Source organism: Podarcis vaucheri (assembly GCF_965113315.1).
Source record: "Podarcis vaucheri genome assembly, chromosome: 5".
NCBI lineage: Eukaryota > Metazoa > Chordata > Lepidosauria > Squamata > Lacertidae > Podarcis > Podarcis vaucheri.
Genome location: NC_138763.1, coordinates 60,446,232 through 60,471,189, shown reverse-complemented (window position 1 = coordinate 60,471,189; position 24,958 = coordinate 60,446,232). Strand labels below are relative to the sequence as shown.

Sequence of the window (24,958 nt, the reverse complement as noted above, 5' to 3'; positions counted from 1 at the left end):
AAGTCTGTGCAACACTGCAGAGCTAAATGAACTGGGTAGTGAAGTAACTCAATGGTTAAATTATCTATATATATTTCTTACATATTCATGAAGTGAAGTGGAAGTGAAAGACTTAAAAATGCAGTAACAGAATTATCTAATTATAACAAAAATTGTGATACTAAACATAAGTTGCTGGGCACAGTAGCAATTCATCTATTGCTTCTGATAGAACATTTATGGTGTTTTTCTATGATACAGCCAGGAAACATAGCAGTTATACACCTCCCCAAATTTACACGGCATTGGCCTTGAACCAGCAATCAGTCACATAGACAAGAGCATCCTAGCATGCAAAGGGAGGGTGCATATTTGTGTGCACACATTTTAGCATATGCGGAACTGTTGCTCCATCCATTGAAAGGGAAGGGGGTGCATAAGAGCTCTATGCTAGCATTCAAGCACACATGGAGCGCTGGATTGGGGCAATTATGAAAATATTTGAATAACAATGTGATCTTGCATGGGTCAAGAATGAACACAATAGGCCCCTTGTATTAGAATGGTCAATTCAGTTCTTTTCATTTGCTTAACACTACAAAGCAATTGAATGACCTGAACCTTTGGGCTGTCTCAGCAGCAGTGAGACAATGTCATTTGTAGGCAATAAACGTTTCATTCTGTTTTATTGTGGGGTTATGTGTGGCCAGGCATTATGATCCAAGTGTGCTGTGTGAGTAAGAGTAGAACTGGGAATGAAGTTGGCAAATAAATGCTGCTTTTGAAGATCATGCACATAGATGAGCATTCCAGGAAGGAAAAGACTCATCTGAATCACCAGCCAGTGAAATAAAATTGAATTTAACAGATGACTCTGCTTTAAAAGCTTGCACTAGTGGGCCTGCTAATGATCATATTTCACTAAGTTGGGGAATGCCGTTCAACCTCACATGTTGCATCATTTAAAGTTCTTGTACAACAGTGAAAATTTCAACCTCGCAATGCAAGAGACAAGACGCTTTTCCCCTTCTTCCTATTAGTATGTGTGTTTCATCCAAGAATAATACATTGGTTATGAGTTATGCTATATACTTTTATTTCCACTGCAATTCCAGAGGTTTGTCACTGTAGAAAGGTATCCGAATATTTATGCCTGAATTACATTTCAGCAGCATGGTGGTCAACTGCTGTTCCATTAGGTTGTAACGTGATTTCATTGGCATGAATATTCATGGTTTTCCCGAACATATTAAACAGTTTCTTTGATGCTCTCTATGCCTCTTTCATCTCAGAATTTCCTTATTTTAGCAACCATATCTAGGGCATGTAATGAAAATTATTATGATTTCATCATCTCAACAAACAGTAAAACCTTAGATATGCTATTTGTTATTTTATGTTTCATTGCCCAAACATAGACATCTTCCTGGATGTCACTTCCAAGTTTCTTAAGACAGAGCTCTCACTGTACCTTATTCTGTCCCATGTATGTTAGGTCTCTTTTCAAGCACATTTGAACCATACATTTGAAGCACTATTATACATGACTTCCCCCAAATAATTATGGGAGTTTGCTTGTTAAGGATGCTGAGAGTTGTTCGAAGATCCCTGTTCCCCACACAGCACTAAAATTCCCACACTCCCTTGAGAAGAGGGATTTATCATTAAACCACTCTTGGAATTGTAGATATTTTAATTGTTTTTTCACTTGTATGTTTGCTGTCCTGGCTCCTGGGGAAGGAAAGATGGGGTTATGTTATCATCATCATCATCATCATCATCACTACTATTGCCACTTCAATCTCTGAGCAGTGCGAGATTCCGGGTACTTACTGGAATGTTTCCTTTTGGAAATGAGGCACAGTTGAGACTGTGGTGTCTTTATGATATATGGTTTATGTACACATGTACAAACTGAGCCTATGATGGTTGGGGTTCCGAGCATCAAAACTCTACTCCAATCTCTAGCTTTGTCTTCCAACTAGCTACAAGCTAGTCATCTCACACAGAGTCCCTTTCCTTTGTTTCCCTTAATGGCCTTTCAGCCAGGCTGTCACCTCAACAAAGGAAGCTAGACTAGCAGGTTAGAAGGGTGTGAATAGTGCCTACGTCCTGCCCCCCTTTCATACCAATAATATTGAATCTCAATACCTTTAACTGCAGTTCCCCTGGATTCTTTATGGGATGTCATGACTGTGGAAACAGGTATTAAAATTATTTCATAATATATTGCAAATGTAGCCCCATATCAACTGGTATGGTATGGCAGTCTTTGCCACAGGACTGGTGAGGTGAGCCTGGTTTGGAAATAGACCCACTAGATCATTTCCTCATTGGAAGTAAGTTTTTCCAGTTCCTATAACAGCCCTTGCAACAGTAGCAAATAAATGCTCACTCCAAAGATAACAGCAGAACAGTAATTTAAGAAAATAAACTAATTTGACCACCTCACCGCTTACTTCTAACTCCAGATTATTTAGGAATAGATTGAAAACCAGCAGTCCTTGAAGTGGGCACTACTTTCCTCCCTCCGTTGTGAGAACTGTTCATTTGTTCCTACAATTTTCTTCTTGGGTTTTTCCCCCAGTTAGGATGTGTGCACACAATGCATTTAAAACCCATTACCCCCTCAAAGTGTCCTGGGCATTGTATTTTATTAAGGGTGCTGGGAATTGTAGGTTGTGGTGGGTAAACTATGGTTCCCATGAGTCTTTTGGGGTTTGTGCTTTAAATGAGTGGTGTATACAAACTTCTAAACATGTAGATTTTCCATCCTGCTTATAATGTTGCGTTATTAGTCTTAAGTAGTTATGAAGGATGCCAGTGGAAGAGCCCAGATGGCAATCTCTGCTGCTTCTGTGAACTTCTGATAATAGGCATAAAAGCACCACAGGCAAATGCTAACCAGGGTGTGAAAAAATAACTTCATTTTTTCCAGAATGAGAGCTGTGTCAAATATTTGCCTGCAAATGTTTTTGGGACGAACATTCTGCTTTTAAGAGGCATGAAAAAGCTCCAGAAAAAGTATTTGCTTTTTACTTGCAGGGAAGTACACTGTTTGAAGTTGTTCACAGCCATTGTTTCCATGGGTTACTTCAGCACCATAGTTTTTTACCCTTTGGTCCTTATTTCCTGAAGTAATCCCAGCCAATGAGAGATGTTGTAGTGAATGCTAGACCAAATGCATTGAATTTGCCATTCTTGGAGGAAAGAGGTGTGACTTCAGGTGCAGCATTAAAGTATGGCCCTGTTTCAGATTAAACATGGCACTGCCTTCCATGCATGTGAATGGAAGCTAGTGTTTTGTAATATTTGATATATACCCTCGGTTTAAGAGCAGTCCAGTTTAAGAACGATTTGGTTTACAAACTCCGCAAAACTGGAAATAGTGTCTTGGTTTGAGAATTTTACCTCAGTCTAAGAATGGAAATCGAATGGTGGAAGGGCACCAGTGGCGGGAGGCCTCATTAGGGAAAGTGCACCTTGGTTTAAGAACGGTTTTGGTTTAAGAACAGACTTCCGGAACGGATTACGTTCGTAAACCAAGGTACCACTGTATTTAAAAGTGTATGTAGAGCATAGGTGGCCACAAGCTGCGTGAACACCCATAGCATGCAACAGATCCACTGCCCCATAGGCTTTCATCCATACTTCCCCCCACCCCCAGCTATGAGGTTGGGAGATTTGCCACCTGGTGGGTTTCCTATTCAAAACATTCTTGGGAGATCGCTGCATCAACAAACCATCTTCTAAAAGTTAGTTCCTATAAAGAGACATCCTTTGACCATCCTAGACTATCAAGCAATATTAACATAACCTTGTCAATAATAAAATGATAATGCCTCACTCTGCAGTGATCAGATACACCCCTAGTCATAGCCCAGCTACTGTAATCAAATAGCCATCACACACCAATGTTCTTTAAGGAGAAAAACCAGAAACAACATATTATGAGTATGAAAGAAAGATTATGTGTTACAAAGTAGATAACACAATCATTTTAGAAGTTATAAATGCCTCTGCTTTGGGAAGTCAAAGATCTGTTGCTCATCTTCCTGCAGGTCAGTGACTCCAATAATACATTGTTCCTGATGTAAGCAGGAAGTTTCAAATTTGGCCTATGATGTCAAGGCACTACAAGACAGCAGTGTGAAATAAGCTGTATTTTGTATCTAACCTTCCTCTCTTGTGCTGATTTTTGTTTAAGATAAGCAGATACGTTTTTAAAGAAATAACATTTTCTGCTGTAGTGTAGAATTCAGAGTGACCGTGTACAGATTCAAACAGCAGGTGCGCAGAAAATGAGGTCCGAACATTTAGAGGTGGGGGGAACCCATAATAATGGCTGTAAATCTGCCTTTGGGAATACGTTTGTTACTGAATTGTGCATTTCTGATGTAATGACAGAACAGGGGCATAGTCTGAATAACCTCATTCCAAATCTTAAATCCAGCAATATTGGCAACGCAGGTTGTATAGTCTACTTTCATTTTAATATTGGGAATTGGATGCAATTTTTCCTATTTTGGAATACCTCCTGTGCCAGTCCTTTTAGGTAGGACTGCATGATCTCCTATAAAGCATTCGGCTTTCCTCTTGTGTAGCTGAGAGCAGAGTTCCAAAGAAAGACTTAGTACCACTCTGAGCCATAGAAAGTACCCTCCTATCTTCTTGGCTTCTATTCTCAGTTATAGAAAGAGGGCCTGGTTGATGCTGTTAGTGATGCCTTGCAAGTAGCACAAGGCTTACAGGGAGGAGTTAAACATTAATATCTGTTTCTTGAGCATTTCTCCTCCAGGGATTTGAAGCAATTTACTATTTTACATTTCAGAACATTTTCCTACACACCTGATAAAGAGGTATGTAATTCATAATTTGCAAAATGAGGTAAATTAGGGTATTTCACTCGGTGCATATATCCCAGAACAACTTGGGAAAATCAGAATGCCATTTTCCCCATTAGGAATAGACTTTGAACTCTGAAATATGAAGATAAACCTTACCATTTCATGTACCAAATTGTCAGGGCTTGGGCTCAAGAATTGAACAACTGTAAAATTTCTGCAGGGAAATTGGTGCTACCATTCCAATGTCTTCTTTGAGCTCTTCAAGCATCTTGAATCATCTTCACACAACAGAAAGAATCACACAGCATCTTTCCTCCTGAAATTGAGCTAAGAGCCAAATTTTGACAGAAATTTGCAGAAATTTCTGGCTCAGGATGCTGGTCCCATTCATTGGAAGCCCCTATTTGAGATGAAGATGCAAGTGGGCTTGCCATGATATTTTTCATAACCTTATTGGGTATTCCATGCCCACCCTCCTTCTGTTCTGAACATAACCCTATAAATAGGGTTATTATGAGATTGCGACTTACCCCAGGGCCACCCAGCAAGGAAGTTTTATAGCTGAGTGTGGATGGATTTGGGCATTATTGTCAAATCAGAAGGAGCAGGTGTATGAGTTCAGTTTTTGTGCTCCCAGTTGAACTTTCTAAGAGGGACAGTGCACACTTCTCCTGCATAATGATGTTTGAATTCCCTGTGCATCTAAGGTCCACATGTCTCCTTTCACAGGGGAAAATACCCACTTCCTATATAATAAAAGCAGATGTGCAAGTTACTCGAGTATCTGCCATTGCCACTTGATTGTAATGTTCAAGGCGACCCTGAGGAGCAACTGGAAGTTCAGTCTCCAGCACTGCATTCAGCGCATGACGGGCTCTCAATAGCTCATTTATGTTTGCTTGCACACTATCACAGTAGGAGCCACTTGCCTGTTCAATATAAATCAAATGCACCTATTTTCATCCGTAAAATTCTGGAAGGTACATGAAAGGACAAATTACCTTACGGTTTCCAACCCTGCTTGCTAACTAGTAATATAGCGGTATTTTTATGCCTTTTTCATGCCCTTTATCATTTGTGTACCAAAGTCAATTATGCAGGCCTAATGGCTGCTATCACACAGTTTAGAAATTGTTGTTTCATAGATCTATCTCTCTCTGTTTTAAAGATGGTATTATTTTTTTCTTCTGGCACAGGAGGTTCTAGAAATTGGTGAACTTGCTCACTGAAGTAGCTATCTGACAATTTGCATTCGGTTCCAGAATTTAGCTCTCTATAATTTGTAGGTAATTGTATACATTATCATATTGTTTGGAAATATTCCTCAGATCCATGGCATGAAAGTGCTATACAAGTGTAGAATGACTGATTGATTAAAAGCTGATCTATGCAAGAAAACTTCAGAAATCAGAACATAAAGGAGCACAAACGAAAATACTGATTAGACTTTGGAGGGATAATTTCCAAGCATTACAATAACGACCTTGAAGACTGCCCAGCAGCATCGGTGTGTATGAATTTCTTCAAAGGGGGAAATATAGGTTGACATTCCCCTGGTGATTTTCTGATATCAAATGAAAGACATAGACAATAGAGACAAGTGAGGGAATGAACATGCCATACAAGACCAGATTTTAATTTAGTGTCAAATAAGACCCAGAAAGCTTAAGAAGATTTATCCAGAGTATTACTATACACGAGTAAAAAACACAGCTTTATTGGATTTAATACAAGTATTTTATAGATATATTCTAGTGTCAGCACTGTAGAAAGGGGGCTTCTTATGGTGCTGGATGAAAAGGAAATAGCATGAAATCAGAACAGAGAGAGATGGTATCCAGTAATCAAGATGTTGGTAGCTACCCCATACTCTATCCTTCCCTTTATTATACAAACATAGCTATAGAGAAGGTGAGCATAAGCAAAAGTGAAGTGTCTGGGGTTTTATTGAAAACCAGTCACTGTACTCAAACAAAGGATATATACCGTATTTTTCGCACCATTGGACGCACCGGACAATAGGACGCACTTTGTTTTAGAGGGGGGAGAACAAGAAAAAAAAATTCTCCCTCTCTCTGCCCAGCGCCCCTTCAGTGAAGCGGCAGGAGGCGCTGCACAGAGAGGGGGAGAACTTTCCCCCTCTTGTTTTCCTGCTCTAAAACAAGGTGCCGTTTAAGGTGCGTTCAGGTGGCTACCTTGGAAGCCTGGAGAGCGAGAGGGGTCGGTGTGCACTGACCCCTCTCGCTCTCCAGGCTTCAGGTTCCTTTCGACCTGCTCTTTGGGGCTGGCGGGGGGGAGCCCACCACCAGCCCCAAAGAGCAGGTCAGAGAGCAGCGGGCGCGCTCTCCCGGCTAGGGAGGTGACGCGCGGCTATAGAGGCTCCTGCCGTAGCTGCGCGTCACCTCTCCAGCCGGGAGAGGGTCGCGGGGTGCTTCTTTAGCCCCGCGCGCGCTCTCCTGGCTGGAGAGGTGACGTGGGGCTGTAGAGGCTCCTGCCATAGCCACGCTTCACCTCTCCAGCCGGGAGAACGTGTGCGGGGCTAAAGCAGCCCCCTGCGACCCTCTCCCAGCTGGAGAGGTGACGCGCAGCTATGGCAGGAGCCTCTATAGCCGCGCGTCACCTCCCCAGCCGGGAGAGGGTCGTGGGGCTACGGCGTCTTCGCTCCATAGGACGCACACACACTTCCCCTTCATTTTTGAAGGGGAAAAAGTGCGTCCTATAGAGCGAAAAATATGGTAGATATATGGACAAGTGGATGAATGCAGTCTCCAACATGTCGTCTTCTTTTTTTAGGGGGGGGGACAGTCAGCAGCATATTAAATTGCTATCAAAAGGATAGTGAAAATAATTCAGCTAGGATTCTCTCTGGGATTCAAAGATAAAGCACCATCTTAAATCTTAAATCGAGATCAAAACATTTTAACATTCATTAAGGTACCTAAACAGAAGTGACTTGGTTTTCTGAGGATCTCTGACTTACTCGATTAAATACTATTTCATGTGCTAGGCTTACATATGCAATCTGTCCTACATGTTTTCCTCTTTCCCGCACAGGGCAGGTAGTTTGTGATTGGTTGTGGACTCTGCCACCCTAAACCTATCCTGTTAAATGAAATAGAAATAGTGGTATGACTGGTCAGCTCCCTTTTCTTCATTTAGGCAGCCCTTTACAATGGGGTACACAGTCGTACCTCGGCTACTGAATGCCTTGTGAGTCAAACATTCTGGCTCCCAAACAATCGAAAACCAGAAGTGAGTGTTCCAGTTTCTGAATGTTCTTTTGGAAGCTGAACGTCTAACGGGGCTTCCATGGCTTCCGTTTGGCTGCAGGAGCTTCCTGCAGCCAATAAGAAGCTGCGCTTTGGAAATCAAACATTTCAGAAGTCAAACAGACTTCCAGAATGGATTCTGCTCGACTTCTGAGGTACGACTTTACCACTAACACACACACACACACACACACAAGCTGTAGTGCAAGCTTTCAACTGCAGTTTGAAAACGCAGAAGCTGAAATCAACTTCTTCCACTGTCCGAATATTTAAAGGAAATAGGTCCTGGCATGGATTTCACACACCGTTCCCAGCAGTTAGAAAAATATTTTCCAATACCATGGCTATTAAGTGAATGTGAGGCTCTGGATGTCTGTGATATTTTCCGGTGTATCTGGGAACTCTGACCTTTTAGAACAGGAATGGTGTCAGAGCCTGGGAAGTGCTTTAACTTGGCATCTGAGCAAGATAAAGCAAGAAGTCTGATTAGTCTATAGCTACAATGTGACCTTAGATATGTCTTAGACATGGACAGATCTGAAAAGCCAGGAGATTAGCCCAATCCATTATGATGCGATTCTCAAGGATCAAAATGTTTCTTACACAGCTCCTCTCTGGACACCTGTCAATAACTTAGAGAATCATTCCCACATTACTCCGTTCACTTAAAAGATATCAATACCATCCACAGGAGAAAATTCTGTAAAATTCAGCACAGTTAAATGCTGACTTTGTTGTTCTGTCTGCAGATGGATCTGTGTTGAATTTTCCATGAGGTCTCCCAAACTGGAGAACACAGAGGTAAGCAACAGATGGCTCTTGGATGGGCCTCCAAACACTTCAGGATATTAGCCTGCAAGAAAGAAAACTTAATTGTGTATGTGTATATCCAGAAGAGGGAGAAAAAAACCCTGCAGCATTTAGCAAACTGAAGAAAGGAGTAAGCTTACACCATTGGCGCAGAAGTAATTTCTGTAGCTCTCTCTCCAATGAAGAGAAATAACACTCTCTTCACAAAATGGGTATTATAAACAATTGCCATTTGTTCCTGTCCTTCCTTTGCTCTTGCCTTTCTCTCTCCCATGCCATAAAATAGAGTTGGATTTTCTTTTGTCTCGGAGCCTCAGTTTTTATTCAGAAGTCTCGTATGAGGGCTGCAGGAAGTGTAACAGCAGATATCATTCCATGTATGACTTAAGAGTGAATTTTGCAATTAGTAACTCAGCTAACCAAGAAGAGGGCATGCTGCTTAACAACCAAGCAGAGTGGCATGAACTTCACTGAGGTGGCATGTGCTTTCATTGGCCAGGTAGTTCTGAGGGAAGACAAAACCTCTCTGTAACTTAACCCTCAACTTACACAGGCTGTTATGTACTGAGTTGAATAGGATCCAAAATGCAGCAGTCTGATTGGTCCAAAGGAGCCACCCAATCCAGCTCCAGGTGGAAGTGAATCCACAACCTGATTGGCCTACAGGTGAATCCTGGAATTAGCCAATCACATGGGGCCCATTGTGTAAATAATGTATTTAAAGCAGACATTCTGGGGGAACTTCCATTCCTCCTCACCACTATGAGCTGAATAAAGAGCATGAAATCCACTCTTGACTCCGAGTATATTTCACAGGATTTTGTTCTTTTGCCTCCGTAAAGTGCTATCTCTCTTTTCGCTCTGGACTCTGCATTATTTAAGTGACTTTGCTAACAAGGGTAGGAGCAAGTTGAGCAGAGAAGAGCTACCATACTAGATTCCTCTCACCAGTAGATCATCACTGTCAGAGTGTTTTGGTGGAGCCCAGCTGCCACATGTTCCTTGGGGCTTTTCTCTTATCACCTGAGGCAGCAGCGTCCCTAGAAACCTATGCCCACCTTAGCTCAAAGTGGTCAGACACACCTTTGTCTTGCTCTTGCACAAACAAAAAAATCTCACCCTTTTCCACTCACTTGGCAGAACCTCTGTAGGAAAGCAAGCACCCATTAAAAATGAGGGGGGAAATGAGGAAGGAGAGAAGAGTCCCTCACTTCCCCCAAACTGCAACTATATGTGTTGTGTTGCCACAGGGACACCCATCTGGAACTTGACTGAGGGGAATAACAGAAGGAAAGCAGAGACTCCCCTGCTCACACTTTTCCTTGAGGGCATACTAGGAACTGACACCATTGTGCTGAAGTTAGTGTTGCACTATGTTCTCTGCTACCACCACCCCGTCCAACAATTCTCATATATGCTCACAAGACTGACAGCACCACTTCCTGAACATATTGGGAAGCTGAGCTTTGAGGGCCAAACTAAAGAGACTCTCAAATGACAAGCTTCTAAACACCCACTAAGGGAACACACTGCAGCTTTTAGGATTCTGGAATGTTATTTTCTTAAGGGAACCAGTGGCCAACGCTTCTTAAGACTGTTTTATATGTGAATTTTTAAAAGGCAAAAATCTTTCCACTGCAGGGGGAGAAATGGCAAGAGTCTGAAGGAGAAAGGAGGGAAAATAGCAGTCAAATCCTTCAGGTTTAACAGTCTTCTCTCTAGCTGTTTGAGACTCACGAAATTCCTAAGACCTGAGATCCAAGTGAAGATTTCACTGAGTGGAATCGTCACTGAGACTGACTCAACTAAGATTATATATCCTCCTGATACATGAACATGTGTTTTTTCACTTGGTCAGCAGAGAGTTTGAATTTCTTGTGGAGACCACCAGCATAGCTGACTCTAGAGCAGTTCTGAGGGAAATAAATGTATTTTAACTCGTTCATGCCACTGCAGGTGATTTATATGAACAAAGAAAATAGTGCATGCTACTGTACAACAGAAAATGAACCTACACTTCAAGATGTTGCACCGGTTGAACAAAGTACTGTGGGAACCTGTGGAGGCTCCATTCACACATTCTTTTCCTATCACAAGATGTTCACACATGCATGTACATCACTTGTTTGTTTTATCCTCAACTCTTGAGCCCTGTTTAGGAAACAAATCTTGTGTACAATCAATGCACAGAGTGGAAGCAGGAGCGTGTCTGCTAGCCAAGATCCAACCACAGCATGTAGAGCAGATTGTTACAGCAGAAGCTATACTGATAGCAGAGGTGTATACCTAGGCCCTATCCACAAAGTCTGCAGCATTTTTTTCAGAGTACAGATAAGATTGTGCATACATAGCAAAAAGTAGCTCATTGGTGTAGAAGGAGAAGCTGCTTCCTGGAAGACAAACTCAAGTCTGGTGCTGAAGGAAGAAGTGAGTTGGTCTAAGAACCAAATGATTCTTAACTGTGAAATAATTTTTTGCTTACTGAAATTTTAGCAAGAAGGAGGCAGTTTAGTGGCTTGTGTTAATCCTGCTTTATTTTCACTACTCACAAGCAAAGAAGAACCATAGAAAGCTCCCAATGAGCAATTTGCTCCAACCAAGGCTGGAGGTGAATAGAGAGATTTGAACTAGGAATGGGAAATAGGCAGGGGAAGAGTGTCTATGGGGAGTGATGGGTGTCAGGGACTGGGCAGAGGAGGAATGGTGGAGACCATCTCCCCATCCTGACCCTTCCAGGGAGGAGGAAGAGGAAGATAGTATAGATTTACAACAGGGGTTTGAGGGAGGTTGCAGCTCAGAGGCAGCATGAGGAGGAAAGTTGGGAAATCATGGTAGAGCCAGAACAACACCCGGCTGACACATTGTCATTAGAAAGCATTCCAGACCCACCGTCTCCCAGAAGCTGGCAACCATAAAAGTAGGAGAGCAAAGAGCTCAAAGACAAAGGGCACATAGCAGCACCCATAGAAGTGACAAATGAGGAAGTGGGAGAGACGGGGAGTGGAGAGTCACTTGGGACAACGCCATTATCCAAGGGGCTGGGTTCTATAGCCTCTCTCTGTAAAGAATGAAATAAAAAAGGACTGTAAGAAACTTTCCTTGTCTTTAGACTTTCCTGGGCATCCAGCCGGGAGCTGCTGACAGCATCATGACAATGGGGTGCTGCCCCAACCTCAGTCTGCCTTCAGCCAGCTCTCACTTGCCTTCCTTGCTTCTTACAACCATTCTAGGTGTTGGCACTGCCTATCAACTCCCCCCTTCTTGGTCTTTGCATTGCCCTTGTAGAACTCAGCAGGGAGGAGGATGGGGGACAAAACTAGAACCCCAGATATGATTTCTTTCAGCTTCTGCCTTCTGGAAGAAGGTACAGGATTATAAAGACTAGGACTTGCTGCCTGAGAAACAGTTTCTACCCAAATGCCAATTTGGTTTTAAATGCATTGTAAGGAGTCTGTATGGGAGTATATTGTATTTAAAAATGAGGTATCAGAGTTTTTAGGGGGCTAACCAGGTTGGGATAGCTGGGATAGCAGGCTTGTTGGGTTTTTAATGTCTTATGTAGATTTTTCAGTTTCATTGTTCTGTATGATACAATGACAATAAAGATTATCGTATTGTATCGTATCGTATCGTAGAATTAGCTGGCTCTGCCTGTCATTCATTCTGGCTCCACCTACCATTGGCCTCCCTGCTTTTTGGCCTACCAGTCCCATGTACACCAGCCACTAGTGGGAACAGTTTGTCCCTGCCCACTTGAATAGTGTGAATCCTTAAAAGGCCAACACTCTTAGGTGAGCACTGCTTCTCCTTTCTGCATCTTCTTACCTGATGTGTTTCCTGAACTGTTGGGTAGACATGGTGGAACAAAGAGTGCTTGATTTTTGAGGCTTGGAGGGAGGCATCTGTGAGGGTCCTGGCTTGGGTTGCAAGGGTCCTGGCCACCAGTTTCAGTTTCGATATATGGATCTGGTCCAGTTCTTTAGCAGGTAATGAAGCAGCCCTGGACTGGCCATCCTTTGCTGACTCTCATCATGACATCATATGGCTGGAACACTATTTCACCAATCTTTTTGCATCTGAATCTCATATTTCAGTGTCATGTTTTCATTGAAAATTTCTGTGGAATTAAGTAAGTTTAAATAGCTGAAACCAATAGTGTGGGGATGATTGATATATAAAAAACCCTGCTGTCAAGAACATGGCATTACATGGAACAGGTACCAGTTTGAGTTTGGAATTCTGACAGGAAAATCTAAATACAAGATTATTTGTGGCAGCAACTTCTCTAATTTCAAAAAGAAAACACTCACTTAAGTGCAAGTCACATGTTACTCATGGATGCTTCACTGTGATTTACACCATGTACCATTTAAGAAGTTGTGAAGGAATGAAATACAAAAACAGTTAAAAGAGAACATTGCATTCACGGGTTCCGCTTGGTTGATAACACCAAGTGGCAGAATGAGAACACTTTTTAAAGATATGATTAAATATAAATTTTATGAAAGGAAAACATCATAGCTTAAGGCTCTTTAAATTCCATGCATGCTGAAGGATTCCAAAAATAAGACACCAACTTCTTATTTTTTTTAAAAAAAAAATTCAAGCTGGCAAAATGATGCTACCATTTAAACAAATCACAGTTTATGGACATTTGCAACAGATCCTCCAAAAACTATACATGAAGTATTTATGCCAATCCCTCTTAACACTGGTCCATGTCATACCCAGCTGCATAGGTAGTCTAAGCCAAACTAAACAAAGTGAAAAAGTGACAAAGTGTTTGGTAGTGTTTTGATTGTAGATAGTCTAAGCCATCAGAGCCCCAAACCACAAAAATATCATATCAATTTATAAATCATGGTCCCCCTTACAGAGGAAGCCAAGCACCTCTCAGATAGACAGTGCTTTATTGGTTGGAAACAGCACGGGGTCAGAATTTCGCCAAAAAATTGATGTTATCCGATTCGCTCAAAAATGGTGCCAAAGTGTTGCAAATTCTCCCCTGAAAGGTTTGGCGGTAGAAACAGAAGGGTTTTTATCATAGGCCAAGAAATTGGTAGCAAGTTAGTGTCCCACTCCAAACTGGTCTATAAGAAGTTCTAAGTAGGTTGGGAATACCAAGTTTCCAAAATAGATCTTTACTGAATATAATACAGTGACAAGCAGAATTAAAGTAAAAGTGCAGCTTATGCTTTGGTCACACTGTTTGTGCAATGCATTAATTTGAAGATTATTTTTTTTAAACCTGCTTGCAAATGTTTAGGACTGAGAACAACTTAACATTGCAGCAGATTACTTTATTTTGCTATCTTTAAATAGGCATTCCAAATGAACTGGTTGTTGCTATTCTTCTGCAAATATCAGATGAAAGAATGTGGAAGTGCTGTGCATTATGAATAGACCTGCATTTCTTTTTAAGTTATCCCCAAACTAGGTTGAATATTAAGATGGGACAGAGCCATTGACATAGCAACTCTAATGATTTCTGCATTTTGCTGCTGGTAAAGAATTGAAAGGTGGCTGATTTGAATATTTCCTTCAATCTTCCATCAATAAACAAGAGACAAGGCAGATTTGAAAGTTCATCTGGGAAGAGTCATGTTTTTATAATTGCATTTAGCCTTCAGGCATGTGAAATCCAGAGGGTTAGGAGTGCTGTTTTAGAGAACTGGATTAGGCCAAGAGGTACACTCAAAACTTGGAGACATAATTTAATTTGCTTAATCTGAGGAAAGAAAGGGGAAACTCTTACCCATTTAATAAGTATCTACTTTGGTGAAAGAGAGTTCCATATGAAATATACATTCATCCCACCAATACCAGGGTGTTTGTTTCTTATTTGTTCTCATGTGGCAGCAGAACAATTTATGAAACAAATAAGAAACAGAAATTCTGTATTTGGTTAAATCTGATTGTTAGATTTCTGCAGTGTTTTTAAAAGATGCTTATCTTTAATGCAATCACACAGTGTCAAAGAAGAAAAATGTGATTGCTAGCCAATGTGTCTGTAATACAGTCAATGTTCTTCAGGAAACAAAGTGGTATGGAAGTAGATTTGCACTGGAAAACATTCAAATAATGCTGTATTATGAAGATACAAGACAGCAAAGTGTTGTCAAGGGATACATTTTTGAATAACAAAAAAACAAAATTGCACAATGTTCTTTTTCCCCTGTGATGGAAAATACTATAGTCCTAACTATAAAATTAAAATCAGTCTACAGATAAATCTGAAATATCAAGGATGTTGTATAATAAAGCTGGCAGGCAGAAGGGTAAAAGCAATGCACAAATATGTTCACAGTTGAATGCAACAGCCAACAGTGTTATTCAGGGGACTGTTTTAGACTCCATACAGCTGTTTTTCAGAAACATCCCAATATCTAGCAAATCCACTCATTTGACGCACAGAGTGACTAATTGCTGTAAAACAATTAAATGTTCCAATATACTACACATGCATGCAAAAGGCACACCCAGAGTATGAAGCTTATATTTATTAAAACAGAACAGGGAAGAAATTGCACCAATCACAGCTAACAAGTGTAGGCAGGTATAAGATGCACAGACAGATAGGAAATCTTCTGCCTGCTGCTAAGAACCAAACCACGCCAGATCAACTCCATCATCCAAGCTGGTGTGACAGGAGCCAAATAGCAACTTCCCATCAAGGGAAGCCATAGGTGTGCACAGGTGCCAGACACCCCTACTATTCAGCATTCAATAAGTGGCACATGCCAGGCCCCAAGAGCAGCAAATCAAGCAGTCTCCTAAGCTGGCCAACATTAGAGAGATGATAAGTGAAGTGCCCTCCCTGCATTATGATACTGACCATGTACCACTCCACTTACCTGCCCACATTAAATGCCAAATAAACCAAACAGCCAAAATAAATTCAAGCCCAGCATAACCAGGCAGCTCCTCCCTCAAGCCTATTGGCTAATAAAGGCAATGTGAAGGAAGTCCCTCACCCCATTCCCCTTGAGGCTTCCTCCTTCATTGGGCTGGAACAAACACACACACACAATCTTACTTAAAAACAAATAGTCACCTCTGACTTCCGGGGAGGAATGATAGCGGACTAGTGATCAGCTGCTGACACTCATGTCAGCAGAGATAATTATGCAGTGATTAAAGGCAACCAAGGCATAAGATCTTGATTACCAAAACTTCCTTTTGAGATAAGGGGGTCAGGGATTAACCCCTCAGGCCCAGAAGAAGACATTCATCACACCGTGAACAAAGGTGTTTTCAGGATTGGAGAAGTGTCTCAGGTGAGGAACATTCATCAAGCCCATGCACTGCATCATAGCTCTTAAATTAGGGCACCAGGTCGATAATACCACCTTCTTTTAACTATTTACAAGACTGGAAGTAAGTACTAATTGGATACACTATCTGCCAGTTAATTTGCATCCAGAAACCGCTGGAAGATGAAAAAGCATTAATTAACAAGCAAAAAGTAGACCAAAAAGCTTACCTTAACTATGGATGACTTTGAAAGTTTATAACTGAAGAGATATGTACCTCTTATCCTGTCTAAAATTTACAATTTATACCATCTCTAATTCTCTGTTGTTTGTGGGCTGTTTTAGACATGGAAACGAAAGTAAATATTATCTGTGTCAGAATGGAATACTGATTTAAAGAAACGGGCACATTTTTCTGGAAGCAGAGACTGCCAAGGGGAGAATAATATAACTCAAGATGGCAAAAACAATGCTGAATGCCTCAGTGATTGCTGGTATCATGCAAAAATTACTAGATGAACAGTTGATAGAATTAAGAGCTGAAATGTGTGGAATATTAAAGAAGATCAGATCGGGGGGGGGGCAAAAACAGACTAAAGAATGCACAGGACCTGTGGGAAAGGATGTTGACCCAGAACATCCTGAACACAAAAAGCTAAAGGCAAAATGGACAACAGCAAACATTGGAATGGAGTGGTCATCCACTCAGCTGACTGGAGGACTGGAACAGACAAAGGATGCCATTGTGACGCTGGAAGAGAAACAACTGTAGATGGCAGAACAGAAAAAGGATGCTGTTGTGACTGGGAGAAATGAATGGAATTATGAATAGAAGCATTAAGAAACAAATGGAGATAGCAGAGGCAAAGCTGAGAGGGAAAGGCCCTTGTGTACATGCTGAAGTGAATACAAAAGAAAATGCCCCCAAGATTTTGGAGATTAGCTTGGAAAAAGAATGGGGAAAGGAGGGAAAGGGGCTTTTCCTTTTCTCTTTTATCCAGGATACAGAAATTCATCATAATGGATACAGAATCATGACCAACGAAAACATACCAGTCCCATTTCCTGTTGTCCATGATACATTATAATGAATTTCTTTGGACTCTGGTATATACATTTTTTAAAACAAAGTGTTAAAAAAACAATAACAACTTTTAAAGTGTCAGCATAACACATGGTTCGGGTGCCTTTAAGATCACACACAATATTACATTGCTTTATATTGCTAAATCTAAACTGAATTATCTTAGCTATATTTAAAATAATGAAACTGTGAATTTGGTGCTCTCTTTATTTGCTTTCGGCCAAAGGAGCACTAAGGATTCACCAGAGAATGTAGTTATATGGGGTCATGCAGTACCTAAATGTAATTTTGTTAAGTGAAGAACTGAAATTACCATATGCTCACATGACTCTTAAAGTACCAGTTTCAAATGAATCCACATTCATGATATTAAAAAGCAAAAATGTTGAACTGGTAGCACTCAAAATAAAGTATTTGTAAAGCATATTCAATGTAAAGAAAACTGAAATTATTTTCACTTTCCTTTAGGAAACAGTACCCATTCAAAGATGAAACTTCCTAAATGAAATAATTATGTGTGAAAATTCTACTATGCATTGTTGTAGGCACACATTTGACCTATGCTAAAGGCCCCTTGTGCTCAATAAAAATACTGACTTCCTAAGGAAGAAGTTGGTGAAAAGTAATAGTAAATCACTGTATGTAAAATTTACATCTGTTTACCCAGTGCATGATGTCACACAGTTCACTGACCTTGCTTGATTGGGGTTGAGATAAGCAGCGCATTTTTATTGGCAGCAACAGGAATAGGTTCAAAATTTGAGAAAACTAAATATAAAAAAAGACTAAGAGTGAGATCCAGAGAAAATTAGGTGCACTTAAGTGCCACTGAAATCCCTAATCAAAGAGGAGAGACTTTCCTCATCTGTAACTGAAGCCAGTGTCTGGCTTGAAATTAAGCTGAAATCCCACTGATTAGGACTTGGGTGCACTTAACTTTCTTTGAATTGTGCCCTACATGCATAACAAAAGTCTTGCCCATCTTGGAAAGCCTCGTATAAGACAGCCTTATCTCTTAAACAGAAATATTAAATTAATGAGATTACAGTTGAAACCCCATTATCCAGATGTTACAAGACATATACCATCTGATTCCAGCAGATGGCTATCAGAATATAGAAATATAGTTGTCAGGGGGAATGGGATAGCCTCTTCCATTTCTGTATCTAACCAAGGGCTTCATTTGTTTCCGTAATCATCATGCCTTAAAGACACATATAAGATAAGGGGGGGGGGGACGGACCTCTGGGCAGAAATGCCTTTGCATCTTTGAACAGACCGATGTGGCTTTTATACTTGGGTATAATTCACAGCCTCCTTGCATTAAATGCAAAAGAGACAGTTTCAGCCCCTCCTTTGTTCCCTAAATTCCTGCAAAAAGTTTGATAGTTTCAAAGTTCAGACGAGCTGTAAAGGCATTGCAAAGTAAGCTTATCAGGCATTATCATGAACCATAGGAGAGAATTCTCTAAGTATGTCTCGATATCAGATGATATATTGATTGATTGATATATGGGAGCTCCAGTGCATTGATATAAGAAAGTTGCCAGCATAACAAGGCTTACCCTCTCAGGCTGTGTTCCAAAAAAGCTTCCCATGGAATGAATGAAGCCTGATTTCTCATACACAAAAGGAACCTGCTGCTACTGAGTACATGGTTTGGGATTGCTGCTTTGAAACAAAAGAGTGGCCCAACTGCTGTGCATTTTCCCCACAGCCATCTAAAAGCAACATATTTGTACAAACAAAACAAAAATAAGCCCTCTTTTAGACTACTCTCTTTGCTTTGACAGAAAACTTCAGTTTTAAGCCAAGATTCCAGATTGTTTTTGTGGAAACACTTCCACTTGTCTGAAAGTGTATATATAATGGATATGTGGTAGCGGTAATGTGATGCTGAAGTAATCTCATGAGAAATGGATGACTCTCAGGGGACTCTATACAGTGGTAGGTAGTAGAGACCAGTAAGGGTGAATTGGTATTCTAACAATATGTAGAAAGCCTTCGATTTGTACCATCACAAAAATACCAGATCTCATTTATAATTCAGCAGTAATGTGTGTGTATTTTTTTTTTCCTTTTACAAAGTGTTTTGCTTTTGTAGGAAATGGAAGTGACAGCTTTGAAGGTTCTTTCTGGCTTCATACCTATAGGATCTGAAGTTGCCGTCATAATTTTGAAGTACCCTCATGCCCATAAAATCTGATAGGAACTGTAAGATTCTTTTATCTGATAAATGGACACATGTGGATCATGCCATCCAATTGGGGCTGAATTTGGAGAGGCAGATAATTATGACTGTGCAGTGGTACCTCTGGTTATGAACTTAATTCGTTCCAGAGGTCCGTTCTTAACCTTAGGTACCACTTTAGCTAATGGGGCCTCCTGCTGCCGCCACGCCACTGCCGCACAATTTCTGTTCTCATCCTGGGGCAAAGTTCTTAACCTGAGGTACTACTTCTGGGTTAGTGGAGTCTGTAACCCAAAGTGTTTGTAACCTGAAGTACCACTGTAGTTGGAACAACAGCGGAGAAAGTAAGCTTAGAATAACAAGGCAGACAAACATGCATGGGAAAACAAAGAGCCCATTCACAGGGTTGGTATTCAGGGATACTGAACATGCCATGGGAGAACAGGATCACCCCCACTCTCCCGTCTCCTGGTTTCATATCCTAGTTTTAAGTGAGACCTTTCAAGGTTTTTGGTTCACTGAAGCTGGGTGGCAAAAGGGGAGAATAGAAAGGGAGTGGTGAGGAAGGAGTATGCAGTCCTAGTGCTTTTATTGGGGTGGCAAAACACCATTTATCAGACAATTGTGTACCTGTTGTTGTTGTTTTTCCAAGAATGGTCATTGAGTTGCACATCCAAAGGAAAAAATAGTATTTTTTAACGAAAATTATATACCAATTAATCAAAAGATAAAGTGGTAAAAAAACATTCTCATTCTTATAGAAAACATGAAACAAATATAAAAGTGTTTAACTATGATGTAACTGTTTCAGTCCTGCGCAACAGTGCTTGTCCAAAATATTAAACTGAGGTTTTTCATTGGTTCAGGAGGTAAGGCAGGGATAAAATGTCACATAAAGATTAGAATAGTTATCAAGAACTTGGCAATTTCATCAGTGGGGTGGGACTGTCTACTCTTCTTGACAAGGCTGCTAAATTTCCTTATTTTCCCATAAAAGAGATTCATTGGTGCTGCTTCACACAACTGCACAGCAGCGTGGCAGTGTTCCTTCTCAATTCTGATCAGAATGTCTGAGCAACACAACATCATGACACAAAGTCTTTATGGTGGAGGAAGAAAGAAGCCATGCTCAAAATGTATTTGAATACACTAAGGACCTCTTAAAAGTAGCTGAATTCCCGCCCCCATTTTTTTTTGGGGGGGTGAATGGCCCCATCAGACAGAGGGGGCTGGTAATCTTTGGTCCTACATTAGTTTAGAAGTTCCATTCTATAGCCAAACAAACAACAAAGGAAATGTTAACTTTGAGCTATGGAAGCAATGAGAATTTAGGTGTTTCCTAAACTGGAACAAAAGATCAGTTTTAGAATTTCTCTATAACTGGGGAAGGGCTGGCAAGGGAGGGAGGACTAACTGTATGAAATCCTTTCCTTAAAAAAAAGATGCACATTTTTAATTTATATTCATCCAAGGTTGGGATGTGATAAATGCAGGGCCTTTCACAAAGTGAATATTATAATGAGGCCGTAACATTTTACTAACATGAATTCATAAGGTGACCCTGGAGATTAACAATAAAACACAACTCTGTAACAGATAGAAAAGACCGCATTTCTGTGTTTTCTCCCCAAATAAGGCTCAGCTTGTCCAATCCTTATAGGGGAGGATTTGCCTGTAATGTCTCCATTGCACCTATTAAAAATAAAATACAATTACAATTCAGCTTTGAGCACCAGTAATTCTTGCATGCTCACTGGCCTCTTTGAGGCGAATCAGAGTTTGTATACATTCCCTTCCAGCCAGAATCTCCCCTTCTCTCCCCACTCCCTATCTATAAAAAGGTGAGCAGATTAAACAAATTATGAACTATGCAGGGCTTGAATACTTTATAAAATGGTAGAACCAGCTTTTAGAAACCTTTTAATGTTCCATTTCCCAGCGGTGAAATGACAGGCTCCATTCTCCTCTCTTTCAGTTGCCCTTGCCACTTCAAAATGTGTCTGGAAACAGCTCTGCAGATGGCCTCGTATGTTTTACAGGAAATATTACTTAAACATTGGAAAGGATCAAATTTCTCCTTTTAGGAATTACAAATCTGGATTTCATTTTCTCCTCCAAACCATGGGAAAAATGTTACTGTTTCATATGTCACAAAGGAAGTATTTTTAAAAAGAAGGGGGAAAATGAACACTTGTGTTACAAAATACACCAGAGGACTTTGGAAATGTTCCTCTGTTTTAATATAAAATAATAGCAAATCAAAATAATCTTCTGAAACCAATTCCCCTGTCCCCCCCCTTCTTTAATGTTAGGAGCTAGAAAAAATGTTGTACAGGATCTTAATATTTTGATTGTTATGTCTGCAAGTAGAAAACAGTAATAAAGTTCTATTTCAACTTGATAGCCCATTACTTAACATTTCAAGCATTTCCTCCATTTGGATCTTGATTTGGGGGGGGGCGGGTTTACAAGACTAGTTTAGGCTGCAGGTGGGGATGGAGGAGCTCCATTATCAGAGGGGAGGGGTCTGGTGTTAGTAAAACACACAATTAAAATAGTAGCAAGTGGTGTCAGGGTTTACTGGTAATGACATTAATTGCCAGTTCATAAGCCACAATTTCCTCACTGCAAAGTTCCTGAAATCAAAATAGCCAAGTATACATATTTCCCATTTAAAACCACATTTTTGTGTGGTCCCCCCCCCCGCCTCTGAGTAGACACCTCACTAAGAAGGAGTGAAATTACAAACAGCACCTTTTAGGAAATTAAAAAGGGCCATTTTCTCTAATATTTCACTTCAGAATATGACTGTTTTAAACCAATGGAAGCAATGGTTTCCAATGATTTTGAACTTTGTCCTTTGCTCCAGACATCTTAGGTACCATTGAGTGTTCACTGCCCAAATCCTGTGCTCACTGCTAGAAACCCCCACCCCCAAGTCATTACACTTTAGCTTATATAGATTAATTGCTCTGTTGTGTAAGACTACCATTATGAAAATGACCATGCACAACAGGGCTTCCTCCTCCCACTCTCTCACCTGAAGCCTGTCACACATCTTCAAAAGCTGCTCCAAAGTGTTGGGGGGGCCCTCTGTAGCAGATTTAGGGGGCAGGTGAGGAAAGGGCGGGCAGATCAAAAAAAGCTCAAGAACTTTGGCTGCTCACCCCCCTGACAAAAATCCTGGCTATGCCCATACTGCTGGGTGAGCAAAATTCCACTCACACAGTGTCTGATACAACTCATGGACTCACAGTGTGATAAATAGGAAGCAAATCGAAGGTAAGGAAGCCAAGGAAAAGTCATAAGATAGTCACTTCTTGGGCAAAAGTTTCCTCGTGCCTCAGTTTTCCAAGAGCTGGGAATCAAATTACCGGTATATCTAGTGTGATATAAGAAGTCCATCCTAATTCCTAGAATCACTATATTATTATTTTAAACCAATCATGAATGTATGTGCTTGCCTTCAATGCAATGTCCCAGTACCATCCACATACAATCCCCTCCCTCAATAGACTCAGATTTGTTCTAGAGTTCCCACTGAATTTCTCCTGAATTTCTAACTGGGCTGCATCAATAGGAGTATAGCATCTAGATCAAGGGAAGTAATAGTGCCACTGTATTCTGCTCTGGTCAGACCTCACCTGGAGTACTGTGTCCAGTTCTGGGCACCACAATTCAAGAAGGACACTGACAAACTGGAACGTGTCCAGAGGAGGGTAACCAAAATGGTCAAAGGCCTGGAAACGATGCCTTATGAGGAACGCCTAAGGGAGCTGGGCATGTTTAGCCTGGAGAAGAGGAGGTTAAGGGGTGATATGATAGCCATGTTCAAATATATAAAAGGATGTCATATAGAGGAGGGAGAAAGGTTGTTTTCTGCTGCTCCAGAGAAGCGGACACGGAGCAATGGATCCAAACTACAAGAAAGAAGATTCCACCTAAACATTAGGAAGAACTTCCTGACAGTAAGAGCTGTTCGACAGTGGAATTTGCTGCCAAGGAGTGTGGTGGAGTCTCCTTCTTTGGAGGTCTTCAAGCAGAGGCTTGACAACCATATGTCAGGAGTGCTCTGATGGTGTTTCCTGCTTGGCAGGGGGTTGGACTCGATGGCCCTTGTGGTCTCTTCCAACTCTATGATTCTATGATTCTCCTGTGGCAAAATTCAAGGCATACTTGGAATGCTTGGAGGATCCTATTCAAGCATAAGAATTTCAATAGGATTAGGAATATTTCTCAAGGGAAGTGGCTCACATGTTTTTAGTTGCCCCCAAACTCACTTTATGTTTCCTAACTGTACCTGTTTACCAAGATTCACAGGCATAGATGGTCTGGGCCTGGCAATCTAAAGGACTTTAGGAAGGGATTCTGATGAAACTTGACCTTGCTTTAAGGGCATCCTGGTAGTATTGAATCCTCCTAAAATGAAGACAAAGGACGCTGGTGGCGCTGTGGTCTAAGCCACAGAGCCTAGGGCTTGCCCATCAGAAGGCCGGTGGTTCAAATCCCCACAACGGAGTGAGCTCCCGTTGCTCGGTCCCTGTTCCTGCCAACCTAGCAGTTCAAAAGCATGTCAAAGTGCAAATAGATACTACTCCAGCAGGAAGGTAAGCGGTGTTTCCATGCGCCGCTCTGGTTTCGCCAAAAGCAGCTTAGTCATGCTGGACACATGACCCGGAAGCTGTACGCCGGCTCCCTCGGCCAGTAAAGTGAAATGAGCGCTGCGATCCCAAAGTCGTCCGCGACTAGACCTAACAGTCAGGAGTCCCTTTACCTTTAAAATTAAGACTATCCTTCATAATCTCTCAGAATTCTGAACACTGAGGAAAGGCCATGTCTTGCACTCACTGGGAAGGGGTAATGACAAAATTACAAGTGACTGGATATGATTGTTTGGCCATTCACTTCATGAGCCTTAAGCCCCACTGCATTTCATTTTGCACCTGGTACCACAGAAGCTGGTTAGTGCACCAGAAAGGTAATGAGGTGCAAAGTTGTGGCTACAGTTAAAATGTGTATCTGATAACATGCATCAAGAGAACAAAGTCCTATCTTTCCATTTCCCACTAAACTAGATCAATTGACTATGGACCTCTGGAAAGGTGCCCACAACAATTTAGCAATCTCCCCCTCCCTCCCAACCTATTGCTTTGCAGTATGGTGGTATGTTTCTCTCTCTCTTCCTCCCCGCTCCCCCAAGAAAGTATTATTAAGGTTGCCAATAAAATTCGGGAACTGGTTATTTGTGCGAAACACAAATCTGCCAAATAATTTGGCACTACTTCCTTTCCTTGGCAGCCTCCCCCGAAGAGACACCCATCCTTGAAAATGGGGTTGTTGAGGGCAGCGTCTGAGTACACTGGAATTTGGCAGACTGGTCAGAACCTGAAGCTTTTACAGTGGCGACACGGACTATATCTGGTGCCATGCAGTATATCTGGCTGATTCTTGGACACATCAGATTGCCGTTTTTCTTTCCCATACAAAGGAATAAAGGATTCAATGTCAGTGAAACAAGGATGGTC

At 41.2% G+C, this 24,958-nt stretch overlaps 2 long non-coding RNA genes across 3 annotated transcripts in view; one reads left to right on the top strand and one right to left on the bottom strand.

Annotated features, from left to right (window-relative positions):
* Positions 1 to 24,958, top strand: part of LOC309532556 — a 70,823-nt gene that overhangs the window by 45,598 nt on the left and 267 nt on the right. Inside the window, exon 3 of one of the 2 annotated variants that reach the window (XR_014219925.1) lies at positions 24,732 to 24,958. This exon is cut by the window's right edge and continues 267 nt beyond it. This is a non-coding gene — a long non-coding RNA (uncharacterized lncRNA). Of the gene's footprint in view, positions 1 to 21,408; positions 21,609 to 24,731 lie in introns of those variants that run through there. The other variant, XR_014219926.1, reaches the window with a different exon arrangement.
* LOC309532552 lies at positions 7,569 to 21,471 on the bottom strand. Its single transcript, XR_014219921.1, has 3 exons — positions 21,351 to 21,471; positions 12,731 to 13,022; positions 7,569 to 8,948 (listed from the first exon to the last, which is right to left on the bottom strand). It is a non-coding gene; the product is annotated as an uncharacterized lncRNA (long non-coding RNA).